Genomic DNA, 16246 nt, shown 5'->3' with positions numbered 1-16246 from the left:
ATGAATATAGAGGAAGGTCATGCAGGACATGTGGGAGGGAGCACAGGGTGAGAGGCACAATGGCATTGTAGATAGGAGGTCAGGGGAAGGGGGCAGGGAGTGGTAAGTGGATGAGGAGGGCACAGCAGCTCACCATAGAGAAGCAGAAGCATTAGACCCTCATGTTACTTCTCCTTACGCCAAAAAACCCGCCTCAACCACCATCGTTCATACGTACTTCAAGGTTCTGTCAATACACAAGTTGACCCTTAATACAGCAAATGAATAATGCACACAACTAGTCACCATCATCTCTGCCAGGCTCCATCGCCATGTACAATCCATCACCCACAGAATCCCCCATTAACAATTCACAAAAACAATCCCAAACCCCATGAACACCATTAGGATCCGTCAACTGCGTGACTGGCTTGCACTGTCCTCAGACCCTATTATCCTATTCCTAGGGTCCATCACTTCTTCAGCCCTGTGAATGCCTCTTCTTTTCGGTATCCCTATAAAAGGTTCAAGGTATGTAAAAAACGAATGGTAGAAGTGTTCGAATTTCAGTACCAAAATTACGGACAGCCGAAAATTTCGAACAATTCTACCATACCTGACCAATGTAGAGAACAATGGAAGCCGGCTTGCAGGGGTGTCCCCTGCACCCTTGTTCTCTGTAATGACACCGGGAGCTGCGCGGGGGGTCCCCCGCTCCATAGAGAATAACGTTTTTTTGATTTTTTTTTTAAAAGGGACCCTGCGCTGTCGGTTCCCATCCATGGAAGAGAAGGGAACAGGCATCACAGGGAGACAAGGAGTTGCGGCACAAAGCGAAGAGTGCCGCCAAAAGGTAAGTAAGGGGGTGGGGTGGAGCGGGTTGCCAGAAATCTCAGGGAGAGAAAAAAACAAAAGAACTTTCGTTTTTTTCTGCCTCTGACATTTCGCATTTGATTTTTTCATGGACATCTCTTCTTTTCAATCGTGATCCATCACTCCCAATACAAGTCCAGCACCCTGCAAGCACTATGTAGTGCACTACAATGTACCAGCAGTGGTGCGCCAGGAGACCTGTACAAAACCATGGGGCTCTTCGAAATTCCTGCAGGGCACCTCCATGGTGCAAGGGGAGCTCGGCAGAGCGCTGCATGGTCCCCAGGTAAAGTGAAAGCTTGCTAGAGCAGGGTGCAGTTCCACTGAATGCACAGAGGTGGGGACAGGCACTGTGGGGGCTTGCCAAGATGTGAGCCACTAGGTGAGTAGATGTACCAAGCCAGCACCCACTCCATACCAGTGTTCGAGATTTCTCTCCCAAGAAAGTATTAGCAAGCGTGGACATGTTCAATTGGTAAAAGTCTTAGGTTTAAGACTACAGTCTGATGTGACGGGCCACTCATTAAACAAACCATTACTTTATACAATGCAGCAGAACCCAGAAACCTTATTCACTGAAGGGTTCAATGGGAATAAAGACAATTTGATGCAGGTGTTTCTGGCATTGTAGATGCCATTTGGAGGGCAGGGCACTTGCTAGTTCAGTGTCAGTACACAGAAAAATGACAGAACGGAAAGTTATTTACAAAGTTGGAAGATGTATTACATACATCATATCGTAATTATAGTATCTGTTCATAGACCAAAATAATGCTTGATTAGTATTACAAGTAAAACATGGTTAAGAATTACATTGTTCGCATTTACACAGGACAGAATATACCTATCATGTAAACTTTACATGAACCAAAATCCACATGTCGTACAAAACAACTATTATTTAAACCCCCAGGAAACAAGAATGGCCAGACCTCCGTTTAAGGTTCCATGTAATCTGCATTTTGAAGGGCGTAAAATCAGACTGATCACTATGAAAACCTATCCTGCTGAAAACCAATCCTGCACCTGTCCAGACCTTTTAAATTTGGGGGTTTCAACCCCCAAAATCCACGTTAACTCATGACCCCCCTTTCCATAGACCCCTCCTCCCCCCAAAGACACACACACACACAAACACGCTTAATGTTCTTCGATCTGCACCCTTAATATCCATAGTTTCTATTATGTTGATGTTCCTGCTCCCTCCTTTTTGTAAGACTGATCTGTTTAGTCCAGGCACTTAGTGTGATGGTGATTCCCTTCAAATATATTGTCTTTCCTTTCTGCTACTATGCTTGTTTCTCTGAAAATATTTTCTTAATTTTTAAATCTAATTTCCAAACTGTGTGTGTAACACATTATATTCCAGAGCTCTGTGGCTCCTTAGGGAGCGTGTTGTGATGCTGGAAATGCATCAGAGGGACAGGGCCTCTGAATCCTTGTCCTTTATTACTTGTTATCATGTGTTCTGTCTTATTTTCCACGCAGGAGTTCATGTGGGACTCCTGGCAATGCGGCTCTTCCTGTATTTGGTTTGGTGAACAGACCCTGGGGATACCCTTATGGCACCCCTGTGTGGGAGTACAACCCTGTACTCCTAGTGTATGTTTTTGGGCACCCGTGTGTGGCCCACAGAGCAGGGTATGGGCTGGTGGCAGCTCTGTGCTGAATTGACAGGTGCCCTGCGCATCCTCTATTTTGGGATGCCCAGGCTCTGTCATTGGAATCAGTGGATTCCTGATGGAGACAAAATGGCCCCAGTGGCCTCTTGCTCTCCATCCCCTGTTACCTTAAAGTCTCAGGAAGCCCTGACTCTGTCCCTTCCCCCTGACTGGCTCTTGGGTGGAATTTCCATATATGGTGTTGTGGAGAAGTCCAGGCCAGACTGGCCGGAGCCTTCCCAATGACTGTATGTTGTGGGTACGCCCGTGGGGTGCGACCTGGGTGAACAGAGTGTGTGATGAATACGCATTCTGTGTTATGCGTGTCTAGTATCTGGTGTTTGACACAATGACTGAGACAGCCCTGCCCAAAAATGGCATGAATGCAGTGTGTAGTGCTGAATGGCAGAGTGCTTGTCTGAATCCACATTCTGTGTTGTAAGTGTCTGGATGGAGAAGAATGGCCTGAATGCACTGTGCACCTGATTGGCTGACTGACTGCCTGAATGCCCTTCTGAGTGATTGGTTGCCTGAGTGTGACCCAGCAGAGTGAATGGGAGATAACAGTATATCTGGGAGCATCTCACTGCTAGAAATCGTTCAGAAGCTGAAGTTTATACCTGTTGCTGACTCTCGAAGCCGAGCCGGAAGAAGGTGAACCCCTGTTCCCTTCCTTGCAATTTGAAAGCTGCTGTGCCTTCAAGGAACTGATACAAGAGAGGACCTGGCTAGGAGACCTCTTCCCGAGCTACGAGTGACCATCGTGCACCAGCTGATCTTTGCCAAAGCTCCCTGGTAGACAGACCTACGCTGCCGACCGGAGAAGGGGACCGCCGAGGAGAACAAAGAAAAACACCAGACAACCGTCCACCGTCGATGACCACGGCCGCCGACCGGAGCCGCAATGTTCCCATTGCCTAAGAACATTTTGATACAGGGACTCTCTTGTTCATCTTTGTCAACCACTTTCGTCCAGCCGTAGAAAGTCAAGGCCATCGACGACCGAGGAGAATCCGCCGGTGGGTTTCCCGCCACCTGAAGACCTCAGAGACGGAGACGAAGCTACTGAAGCCAGCCATTGTCACGTCCCGTTCGCCAATGCCAGACACCGATGCCAGACGCCGACGCTAGATGCCGACGCCAGACGCTGACGAGCCAATGCCCTTGATGGGCCAAAGTTGTTCACTAACTCTTTGCGGAAATGATCCATTGTCGCTGAAGTGCACCGCACGCCTCCCCTGTTGCAGGATGTTTTCGATCACTCGTCACTGAGCATAGCAAGGACCAAAGCTGCTGCCTCAATGACAACGTTCACCCTTTCTTCATCTCAGAAGTTCGACGACCCGTGGCTCCTGCTTGAAAGGGAGTGCACTCAAGAAGGGCCAGTTGATTCCCCAACGAAGAACTCTACAACACAAGGTACATTTGGGTTGCAGAACTACAGAAGAAGATAAGACTCTCATAGACAATATACGGACTGGGCTCGTAGTGCACCTTCATTTACAGGTTGCCCAGGAGGGGGGATCCCAATACAGAACTGTGCCTGATGGTATGAAAGACCAAAGAAATATCGAGGCTTAGTACCACAAATGAAATACGCCAACCTCGGGTTGAAAAGATACAAGTATCTTTTATTACTGTACAGTTTCAAAGCAAAATAGATAGCTATCTGGCTCCCAACACCTTGCAGTGTGTACCAGCAGACACAGTGAGGGGTGAGAGGGCTGGACATCTAAACACAGACATATTTATACCATTTTTGAAACATTGTCCAGCCTCGCTCCTAGCAAATAAATCACTGGCTAGAGTTTGTGCCCTGTTCATATGACAAATGTTACAATATTATACAAAGGATTAAACAAGTTTGCATGTCCATTAAGTCACAATAATGCTTTTGGTTTTCTGATCCACGACAAGCCTTATTCCAAGAATCGCTACAATGCAGTTCAGCCAGAACACACGATCTAAGTTTGTTTTCCATTGTCTCTTTGCTTATATGAGGATGAGGCTTGTGAGCACAGACAACACTTGGATGGCAGTTCATTCGAGTTACAAGGTTTCTTTACATTGGTCAAACAGTCTGCTCTCGGTCAGCCTAAACATTAACGAAACTCAAAGGTCGTTCGGCTCCACTGCAAGTCGAAAACACAGTCCACTATTTCAGAACATGAAACAAGAGTTGAAATCAAAATGGCGGATGACTATTAAAATGGCGGCGACATTGATCGAAAACCTAAACATTACGAACGCAGTTTTCTGCGTAATGCGAATGGGTTTAGGTCAATATTTATAACAAGGCGGTATTATGTGATTATGTTTTAACAGGTAGGGGTCAGTATTCTGCCAATTGTCTAACCAACTTGTCTTCCTCCTAAGTCTATGGTTGATTTTGTGTTGCTGTGTTGATTCCTGGGGGTAGATCTCTGTCTTCGGCTGTGGCCTCCCTCTGGAACAGCCTCCCTGCCACTCTAAAACTTGAGGAGAACCATCTCCGGTTCGGGAAGCACCTCAAAACCTTCCTCTTTGCTTCTGTCTTCTCCTCCCCTCTCCCCTGTTGATTCTACTCTCCCTCGGCACCATGCACCTGGCCACCCTCTGTCCCCCGGGCCCAGGTACCTGCTCATCTTACCACCCACACTCACTGCCTCCGGGCCACCCCCTGCACTGGGGTCTGTATCTGTACCCGTACAGCCCTCCCCTTTTCTTCCTGCACTTTCAGACCTACATGGCCTGCTGCCATAAACCCAGCACTTGCCACTTGCTGGCTGCACTCCCATTGTTTGTTGCCTTTTTATTTATTATTTTATTATTATTTTTGTTTTTCCTTCTCGCTCCGCACTCTCCGTTTGTTCCCCCTTCCATGCACTTCTCCCCCTTCTCCCTCTACCCTGCACTTGCACATTCTCAATGTCACTGGGCCTAGTAAGATCGTTGTTTTTGTTCTCCCCTGTTCCCCTTCCCTTGCCTTGTCGCGCTCTGAAACACTTGTGTATGAGCGCGATAGTAATAAAATAACAATATCAATATCAATATGCTATTTGAACTGAGTACAGTTAATACATTATAATGGAATCAGGGTAATAGTGGTACCACCTAGAAGGTTATATATTTACCATTTTAGCATTTTAGAATTGTCGGAGCACATAGTGTATTATCGTGATTGTGCATATAACCTTGAGCCTTATTTATATAAAGACTGTGTTTTAACTGACATAGTGTGTGGACATTCCTTTGTGAGTGCTGGGGGACTACACTGTATTTAAGAACCAGCCCGCATCTCCTCCTGAGAAGCTAGGCATTGATTGCTCGTCCATTGCTAGCAATAATAGAAGAGAATCTTGGCTGGGGACCTCTGTGCCTCTCCTCTGTTGTTGGAGTAAAGACACCCCTCAACCCCCTGTCCTTTACACATGTGTGTTCTCTTCCTAAACAAATGGCAAAAAGACCATTTATGTTTTCTTGTTTTCTGACACATTTGATTACATGGTTAAGAGAAATACGACAAGGGTGTTCTGGATATTAAGTCCTGGTATTAAGCGGTCTGCTCCAGTAATACCGATGTAAAACGGAAGGGTCTGTTATCTCGTTCAGAGGAGCCCTGTGACACATGAATCAGTTGTGATGTGTTGAAAGAAGCTCAGTTTTATGGACACTGGATTGATGTGTTGAAAGAAGCTCAGTTTTATGGTCACTGGATTGATGTGTTGAAAGAAGCTCAGTTTTATGGACACGGGATTGATGTGTTGAAAGAAGCTCAGTTTTATGGACACTGGATTGATGTGTTGAAAGAAGCTCAGTTTTATGGACACTGGATTGATGTGTTGAAAGAAGCTCAGTTTTATGGTCACTGGATTGATGTGTTGAAAGAAGCTCAGTTTTATGGACACTGGATTGATGTGTTGAAAGAAGCTCAGTTTTATGGTCACTGGATTGATGTGTTGAAAGAAGCTCAGTTTTATGGACACTGGATTGATGTGTTGAAAGAAGCTCAGTTTTATGGTCACTGGATTGATGTGTTGAAAGAAGCTCAGTTTTATGGACACTGGATTTGTAAAAGATCAGCAGATGCCCTTTTGGAGAAAGAGTCTTGTACTTGCAAGAGCAGGAGCAATCCGACCATATCAGACATAACAATCGGCTCCCCAGTGTTGGAAATACGAGTTTATAGTCAGGTAGAACGGATCCAGTTGGATGACATCAATGCCCCAGATTTGTATATATCCAAGATGATTACACATTTTCCAGTCTTAATTCAATATTTTATATTCTTTAGATTATAAAACACATTAAAACTACAAATATACCTTCTTACTCTCCACAGTACAGTAATTGTAGTGAAATATGTATTTATATTTGATTAATGAACATCAAGTGCAAATAATTGTTTTCTTTCAGGTCATTCTTTAAATGCACTTCTTTCATACAGGCATATTCACTAATGATTTTCAACAGCACAGCATGGACCGCGAGCGTCACGTGCTGGTACGCTGCCCAGGGAAAACTGAATAACAATACAACATGACGAAATCCGGGAAGGCAACGGAGCTGTGTTTAGATTTGTCTTCATCGGAGTGACAATCAACATTCAGCAGGGAAGGCGACGCCCATGCCTGCTATTATGACATATTTCAAGGCTCCACACTTGCTTTCTAATTAGTCGCATGGTGGTCATGAGCTCTGCTATATATCCCACTTATTTTCCTTTTTTCTCCAAATTTATCTCAGAAGTTTTTGCGTACTTTTTGGCAAAAGCATCAGCTTGTGTAAGCAATGTTGGGTTAAGTGTGTCCAGAAATGTGGAATTACAGGGACAGTGTGGGCTGGCTTCAGTCGCTGCTGTTTGAAGGAACCAACTTGAATACCATTGCCTCTTGTAAGTATGTATTAGGTTTTATGTAGCCCAGACCTATCTGTAAAGCAACATAGAGCGATGGTTGCATTTAAAAGGATGGTTTGTTAAGGGTACACTTGAAAGGACATGAAGAGGAGAGATGCAGCAGAATAATAATAATAATAATAATAATAATAATAATAATAATAATAATAATAATAATAATAATAATAACAATAGTAATAACAGGAATAATAACAGAAGTATCTAGCGAGAGAAAGGCAGACCATGTTTTTGGTGTATTTCTTGGTGCATTGGCAGTTGTGCTGCAACTGATGCCATATTCTTGTGGGAGGCACATGATCTGTCCTTTCTAATTTTACTTTGATTCTTTGGACTGCATTAGTCATTTCTTCTATTTCCTTCTTCTGTTTGAGTTCAAAACCTTGCTCAGTTAGTTGTGGTGTCCCTCTGGCATCAACTCTGTCCTGTATCTTATTTAATATTTACCTTTCGACTCCTTAATCAGATCTGATAGTGTTTCATTTTTAGTTTTGGCTATCAGGTGGAGCACCACCTATAAACCAAAACTATTGCTTTGGTAGGAGGGAGAAGGATCTGAGGTGGGATACACCGCTTGTGATTGCTGTTTGATTCTTTACCCACACATTCACTGCCCATGGCCATGATAATCCCTAATGCCATTCCCACCCACTACCCCCTCCAAACCGAAAACACATCCTCCTTGTGTCTCTTTGAGATAGTTTAATCAAGCAGTAACATCAAACGTGGCCTGTCAGTGTTCTTACGATAGCGTCTTCTGAGAGTTAATGGCTTGATTGCAGTTTTAAATGTGTTACTACTGCAATAAACATGTCTTAACCAAGTGTGTCTTCAGCCACTTGAGTTATAAGAAGCATGCATGTCCTTGCACTGAAGGACTGGTAAAAACAAGCATTGGCAAAGCCAACACTTTTGGCGTGTGTATAGGCATTAGATATGCATTTGTTAGCCATTTGTTTAAGTTTTGCTATCATATGCCCACCTACTCGCACCGTTTTTCAACTGTTACCATCTAATGGTCAGCTAGCACCATTATGGCAGTGCCTGGCAAATGCCTATCCCATGCTTACACAAAAGCCAAAATTGCTGGCTTTGCCAATGCTTAAGTATGTAGATGATATCCCAATTTTAGAATAAGTCATATATCATACAAAACATAACAATTCCACCAACTTTGCAAACTCTATCCCGGTTTTGAATCCGTGGATGTAACAGAACTTCCTAAAAATGACACTCCCTAAGACAAAGATTCAGATAGTTGGCTCTCTAAATATTGACCCTCTGTCCTAAATCTGTACAGCATTGTCCGAGGCCATTGTAGATGCTTAGAAAACATGGGGGGTAGGGGGCGGTCTATTCAGACTCCCATCTTTCATGATCATGCCATGCTGCACATGTAACAAAAATTGGGTTCTTCATGTTAGGTCAACTAAAGAAACACTTTCCATTTTGTTATATCCACCTCTCAATTCCAGTCTATCATTTCCCTGGTACTGTCCTGGTTTGCACTACTCCAGTGCAATCTACTCAGGCTGGGCAACATTTCAGATTAACGTCAGAAATGAAAGGATGGCAGATGGCCTCTGTTGGCGTTAAATTGCAAACATCCAATATTGTCTTCTACAGTATTCCCACCAACTGAGCTATCTGGCATTTAGCAGAGGCTAACCAGACCGCCCCATCACAAATCACAGCTTATATGCTAATCGTGTCTAAATCAATAAGGCAGACATCACTATGGTTAGCATGACAATCCATTTTGGTGGTTTTGCCTTCTGTAAACCTAGAGGTGAAGAGAAAATTCCACAAAAACAGCTACCTGCCTACACACGTACTAGGTGTGACTGGTTGCAAACTGTGCTACCTTTCATGTCGGTTGAATAATTACGACAGAAGTAATAGAGATATACATCTTTTAATTTATAGAAAACACTCAATAAGATTTATATTAAAAAAGAGACAAAAATGCATTTTGTTTGTACATAACTTCACATAAAAAACATATAGTGGAAATCAATATTTTTAACCAAAAACGATTTTTTGGAACTTAACACAATCATCATGTACTGGTGATGTTGTGAGGTTAGTAAAAGTGTGAGGTGAAAATTTTGTTGTTGAATGAAACCTCGGAAAACAATTTGTTTGTCCTTGACTCTGTCGACACCAGAGAGTGTGTTTCTGGGTCCTAGCGGAAATTAATTAGACAAAAGAACAGGCTCTGTAGGTGGTTTTGAAAGATGCTATCAGGCGTGTGCTGGACCCGTCTTCAGGACTTTATATGCAAATGTTCAAAATTGGATGTCAAAAATGGTTCATTGGTTGATTCCCTTCACAAATGGCAATCTAAAAACCAAAACGAAAACAGCCGTATTGGTAACAGGATAAAAGTACAACAGGAGTGTAGTATCTCTATTGGTGTGCACAAGCAACTGGTTCCACTAACCTTTTAATAGCTTGGTTGACGTGTGTGGCCTTGAATTAAATATGAATGTGGACGAAATTCAATGGTCCAAACTGTGATTCTTCACAATCATTAGAACTGAAAGAAACAAATAGACTTTGAAGATATTTGTTTCCAATTTTTTGACTAAATTCATTGTATGCAGAATGTTGATTTATCTATACATTCTCTATTTGTCATATGGAAAACCTCAACAGAGGGGCAGAGAAAACATCTTTGATTTGAACAAAATATCGATTGTCTCAAGTGACACAACTGCTGTCTGAAACTGAATCATCTAGAGTACATTTTATCTGTGTTGTTTTTAAGTGAATGCATACCTTTCAAACCGAGCAAAATGTGCTAGTGTTCAGCTTCAGTGGACCGCAGGCACGGTTTTACGTGTCCTGTCCCATCATGTCTGAGTATGGTGGTCGCCTGATCTGTTAATGTAAATACAGAGGTATAACAACCCGTAGTTGTAGAAAAGAGGCTGTCTATCAAAGTTTACACTGTAAATACATTCGTGTGGGGCGAAGCGCTCTAACTCTTGACTGCTGTTAGTGCTTGGCTGTAGTCCCATCCGGTGACTGCCGAGTATCGGCGCGCTCGCGAGTCGAGATACTAGACCCGCATTGTGCATGAAAAATGTTAAGAGCGTCCGCCGTCTTGGAATAAAAAATGGCGGGCGCAACCGACCAAACAAAGACTGGCATGCAGAGAAGCTGATACATTATGACTGCCATATTAAGACAAACAAAAATTGTTCAAGGCACGAAGGAAAGGGTGACTTAATTGTCATCTGTAGTTTGTTATAGTTTACCAATTTACTGAATAGATGGTGAAAGGCTGACTGACATCTATGCATCTTTTGTTCAAATGGACGATTAAATTAACTGTTGCAAACATATCGCAACATTTCCATATAGCAAGTGAAGTTGTTAAAAAAGCGAAAATATTCAGACATATGTCGAATGTGTATTTTTTCTTTGCTTAACATGTAGTGGTAAATACAAATATGTTAAGCGTGAGGCATACACAAAAATGATAGTGCCTTACTTGTGTAAAAAAAGACTGCATTCGATTCCTATGTTAAATCCAGATTGAACAGGGTCCATATTATTAATCCATTTCTGCTCCAGCTGTCTTAACCTGTGATCATGATCCCCTCCTCGGGGATGTGCTGGCACTGTTTGAATGATGTACCATTCAATATCTTCAATGGTGTGTTTTGCTTTTGCGAAGTGAGCAACTAAAGGTTTGTCACGTACTGGGTTCTTAACCCATGACCGATGTTCGCAGATTCTCTGCTTTACCGGTCTCTTTGTCTTCCCAATATATTTTAGCTTGCATGGGCATATGATAGCATAAATTGCCCATGGTGTATTGCAATTGGTGAAGGCTCTTAGGTGCCAAATGAGACCTTTTAAGTTGACAGTTTTCACATTCTTTGTCAAGCGACACACTGAACAGTTACCACATTTAAAATGACCGCTCACTGGTGGCAGATGCCAGAGTGTTGTTTGTTGTGAAGCAGGAGTTGTTTTTGACACTTGGTAGGTGTGTACCAATTTGTCACGTAAGTTTGGCATACGCTTAAACGCAAAGTGCGGTTTTTTCACAGAAGAATCTTCAGTTTGAATAAGGGGCCAGTTTTTCAAGATGCAACGACAAAGGTCATTGCTAATTGGGGAAAACATAGAGACAAATGTGATTTTGTCCTCTTGTACTTTGTGTCGTTTTTCCAAACATTGGTCTCTGTTCTTATTGCGTGCCCTTTTTAATGATCGCCGGATAATGTGGGATGGATATCCTCATTCTTTTAGTTTTTGTGACAAATGATTGCTGTGGAAGTCAAAATCTTCTTTTGTTGAACAATTACGCCTGATGCGCAGGAATTGGCTGAATGGAAGATTTTCACGTAGTGATTGCGGATGAACACTTTTAAATGACAGCAGTGTGTTTTTGTCTGTTGGCTTCTTATATAGGGTCGTGATTAATGTGCCTTGAGGTGTTTTGTGAATCTCTAAGTCTAAAAAGGCTATTTTTTGATGGTCTAGATTCATAGAGAACTTTATGCATGGATTTTGTGAATTTAACCACGCAAGGAATTCTGTCAAAGTTATTTCACTTCCATGCCATAGAAGGAACACATCATCTATATAACGATGCCAGGCTTTGATGTTTAATTTAAAAGGATTGTTTTCATGGTACACAGATGTAAGTTCTAAGTTGTCCATGAATACGTTCGCTAAATCGGGAGCAAAGGTAGCACCCATGCTCGTTCCGTGTAATTATTGGTAAAATCTAAACCTAACCATTAATGTTGCAGTTCAGTACAATATTATCTGTTAGCATTAGAGATGCTAGTTAGATAGATACGGACATAGTCTGATGGAGAGCTCACTTTATCCTATATTTTTAATTTCTTTCCCAAAAATGATAATTGTAGTCTTCAGTCTTCAGATGACGGATTTCCCTATTTTGTTTCACAAAGGTTTGCCCTCTTGTTCAATGACAGTTAAGGCTGATGTGAATGTAATTAGAAAAGATGTATAAGTAACATAACTTTGAGGTAGATCTCCTGCTTCTGCTTAACATGTCTTTAATATAAATGAAACAGGCATGGGCAACTATTCATTCCTTCATTTACTCAACCATCGCAAACAACTTTAAATGTATATCAAGCCTCTACTCCACGTCTTATATTAACATAACAATAATACTTGCGTGTTAGTGTGTGCAAGTTATACATTGGAAATGCTGGTTACTAAAACTGTGTATATCGTAATGTTTACAGAGAATCTTTGTGAAGGCAAATGGATATAGGCTACGTATGCCTGGGATGAATTGTTGCCTGAAAATGACCTCTATTATTCTGATGTGTTCAGGCCGAAAGAAGCTCTGAGATCACCAGCTAATAGACAATATGGCATTGTAACAGACATGATGCATGTAAAATCAATATCAAATGGCATGATTTCTCTGCAGCCTGTTAGCAAACACGAGATGCAAAAGATCCATAAAAAATATATCTATTGGAAAGTCTTCAAAAAGGTTTTATGAAACCTCAAATTACAAAAACCGGAGATCCTTTATTTTTGAATGAAGAAAAACTGGTGTTTGTATCCCTTGTACTGACTAGAAAAGCTGTAATTGTATAACTATAAAAGGACAGGTAAGCATTAGTATCAATAACCTTTGCTTAGGGGCTAATAGGTTATTTTTATTATTAGCAAGAGGCAATAATATTTTGTAAATTGGATGTGTCAGGAGGCTTTTAATCTTCTAATGGAGACAAATGGGAGGTAAACTTCAAGATTAGATTAAACCATTTGGAAAACATCATTTGTCTTGTATCTATGCAAGTCATCCATTGCTTTCAGTAACCTGTGCATTGAGATGTTCTGGATGTATTTATTGTAATTAACTTCAATAATTATAAGGCCATTTGTCACCTCATAAGAACGTGAATAATTTGTCACGCCTTATTACCTAGGGTAGGGTGACGATATTTTTTAAAAAAATGGGACAGCCCATAGATATAGAACTAGGACTAAAGTAAACACAAATTAAACTGTAGTCCTACTTCTATGTTGCTCGACTGTTGCAGGGGTGTGTGCTCACAGGCACACTCCTCTCATTGGAGGAGAGCCGCCGGGTAGGGTAAGGTGGAGTAAATAGGGGCATCAAAAGCATTGATGCCCCCATTCGCGTCCTGGTGACCTCCATTTACAGCGCCACTCCACCCCACCACCTCACAACACTGTTACCTGCTCCCCATTAACAGTACATGTTCATTATTAAGTGCTACCTACTCAAATCATAGATATGATATGATATGATATGGCATTTGTAACTAATAATACATGCTGTACTGCAAGGACTGTTCCCACCTGTAACCACCTAATGTATGTCTGTAACAACTATACGTGTACAGCACTCCATGATATGCCAAAGCTAGGGTCACAATCAATAAATATCCAAAATAAAATAAAATAGATAAAATGAGTACCACAATACCTACTCTGCTGTTTCACCCAGTTAACATAAAAGGTATACTTGAATGTCTCAGGTTGAATTATGCTTGTTAGAACAATTTGATAACATTTAGCACCCAAAACTGGAGTATAAGGCACAAGACAAATCAAAACACAGAAAAAAGCATAAGGCAATCGTACCACAATATAACATCATAGGATTATAGTCTGATCTGTTTTGCTTAGAGATGAAATGCAAGCATATAATGACTAATCTGAAGCCCAATTAAAGAAGGAGATCACAACCTCATAGAGCATCCATATCCCCACTGCCCAAAATCACAGTAGGTTCATGTGACTGGTAGTATGGGGAAACAAGTGGTCAGTGTGACAAATCAACTTCCGGAGCACCAATGGTATAGGGATGAATATCAGTTTCTAAACCAGTAATCAGCCCCACACCTCTAGTACTCAGGAAGGGATCCGAACAGATTGGAACACAAGTAAATTATAAACCTCCTTGTCCAATTTTGGTAACGTGGACAGAACGACACGCTTATCTCTGCAAGGTCGTGGATCGTTGGTTAGTTGCAACACAGCGAAAATATAATTATTACCCAATGATAAAAGGGACTGTCCAGTCAAGGTTGTATAAAGATATCGGAGGTCATTACGACCCAGGCGTTAAGGGTTAACGCCGTCGTTAACCCTTAACGCCTGATTCCAATTTTAACGGCTGCTTTTAGCAGGCGTTAAAATCCATGGCGCTAAACCGCCTTGGTGCTAATTACGGCACCGTAATTTACGGTGCCGTAATTAGCGCCTTCCCCACTCCCATTATGCCCTATGGGGCAAAAATGGGAATGGGGAAGGGTAAACGGGAAATGGGGATTTACCGCCCCACTCACCTTGGAATGGGGCGGTAAATCCGCCATCCACCATGGTGTAACCATGCAACTAGGTAGTGAGGAATGCATACCCGTGCATCTGCAATGAGTAGGCAGGTAACCTGGACCAGGCAACCTAGTGAAACCCTGGCAACCCACACATTAAAAGTGTAACCATTATGTCCGTGCTGCCTCGAGCCTCAGCCATCAAAGGACAGCACAGCACCAGTTGCATGTAAACTCTGCTGCACCTGGGTGTGCCTCTTTAATCAGCCCAGCCCATTCGTCTATGCGCATAGCAGCTTCCCACCAGGTTATATACATACACCATGTGGTTCATGCGTGAGTGCATTGTTGAATCAAATACTTTCGCTGCAATTCCTGTGTTATTGAGAATCTTACGCTGCACGGAAGTCATGCCCAAATAACCTTGGATCAGGTAACACAGAGAATACAGATGCATAAGTGTCCAAAAGCTGGCAGGTGCACTTCTGCTTGATCCAACAGGATGCTCACAGTTTACGGTGTTGAGCACGGATAGGGATATTGTGCAAGGATAGGAATATGATGCTTGATTTAAAAAAAAAAACACGTTTGATATGATATGATATGATATGATATGATATGATATGATAGTTTATTTATATAGCGCCTATACACAACGTGTTTCAAAGCGCTTCAAGGAGGGAGGGGAACATAGGAAAATACAGTTACATTCAGCAAAGTCCTTGAAACAGTACAGAATGTAAAAATAACTATCATAATAGGCCTGTCGACATTTCTGATAGTGCAAGTGCATAGAACAAGTAAGGCAAGAGGTAATGGATAGGAGGAGAACAAAGCAAGCAGTAACATTACTATGTCTGACGACAATTTACGCAGTGCAGGTGGTAACAAGAGGAGGGGTGGGAGGGGGGGCAAGGGTACGGAGGGGAAAGGAGAACAAGGCACGATACTGAACAAAAATGTCGGTGACAAATTTGAAAGTAGGGGGGGAGGAAGAGAACAAGGGGGAGGAGGGGGGACAGACAAGCTGCTATCGAGAGTCACGTAACAAAAGAATAGGAGTAAGTGCTAGGAGGGGGAAGTCTGAGAGGATGGAGAAGGAGTGGGGAGTAGGAAAGGTAGTAGAAGAGGATGGATGTGAGGAGGTGGGAAGGGAAGGAGGCAGGAAGGGGGGTGGAACGCAGAGCCAAGAGGGTGGAGCAGGCACTCAGGGGGGGAAGGGGGGCACACAGGCACTCACGGAGGGCCAGGGGGGGACACGGGCACTCACGGAAGGGCAGGGGGGAACACAGGCACTCACGGAGGGGCAGGGGGGCACACGGGCACTCACGGGGGGCAGGGGGGCACACGGGCACTCACAGAGGGGCAGGGGGGCCACGGGCACTCACGGAGGGGGAGGGGGGCCACGGGCACTCACGGAGGGGGAGGGGGGCACACAGGCACTTACAGAGGGGCAGGGGGGCACACAGGCACTCACGGGGGGGCAGGGGGGCACACGGGCACTCACAGAGGGGCAGGGGGGGCCA

The 16246-nt window shown here is 43.0% G+C and overlaps 1 protein-coding gene across 2 annotated transcripts in view; it reads right to left on the bottom strand.

The window, feature by feature from the left end:
* Window positions 1-16246, bottom strand: part of GPC3 (glypican 3) — a 3708166-nt gene that overhangs the window by 413771 nt on the left and 3278149 nt on the right. The window contains exons 8-9 of one of the 2 annotated variants that reach the window (XR_011274182.1): window positions 9851-9946; window positions 9443-9750 (exon numbers count right to left, since the gene is read on the bottom strand). The exons of the other annotated variant lie outside the window; for it this stretch is intronic. The gene's annotated coding sequence lies outside the window, so the exon portion shown is untranslated. Of the gene's footprint in view, window positions 1-9442; window positions 9751-9850; window positions 9947-16246 lie in introns of those variants that run through there. 2 annotated transcript variants of the gene reach the window in all.

This window comes from Ambystoma mexicanum, chromosome 5p (genome assembly GCF_040938575.1).
Source record: "Ambystoma mexicanum isolate Mex_15411 chromosome 5p, UKY_AmexF1_1, whole genome shotgun sequence".
NCBI classification, from domain to species: domain Eukaryota; kingdom Metazoa; phylum Chordata; class Amphibia; order Caudata; family Ambystomatidae; genus Ambystoma; species Ambystoma mexicanum.
Note: the sequence above shows the minus strand (reverse complement) of the source record. Positions and strands in the feature narration are given on the sequence as shown.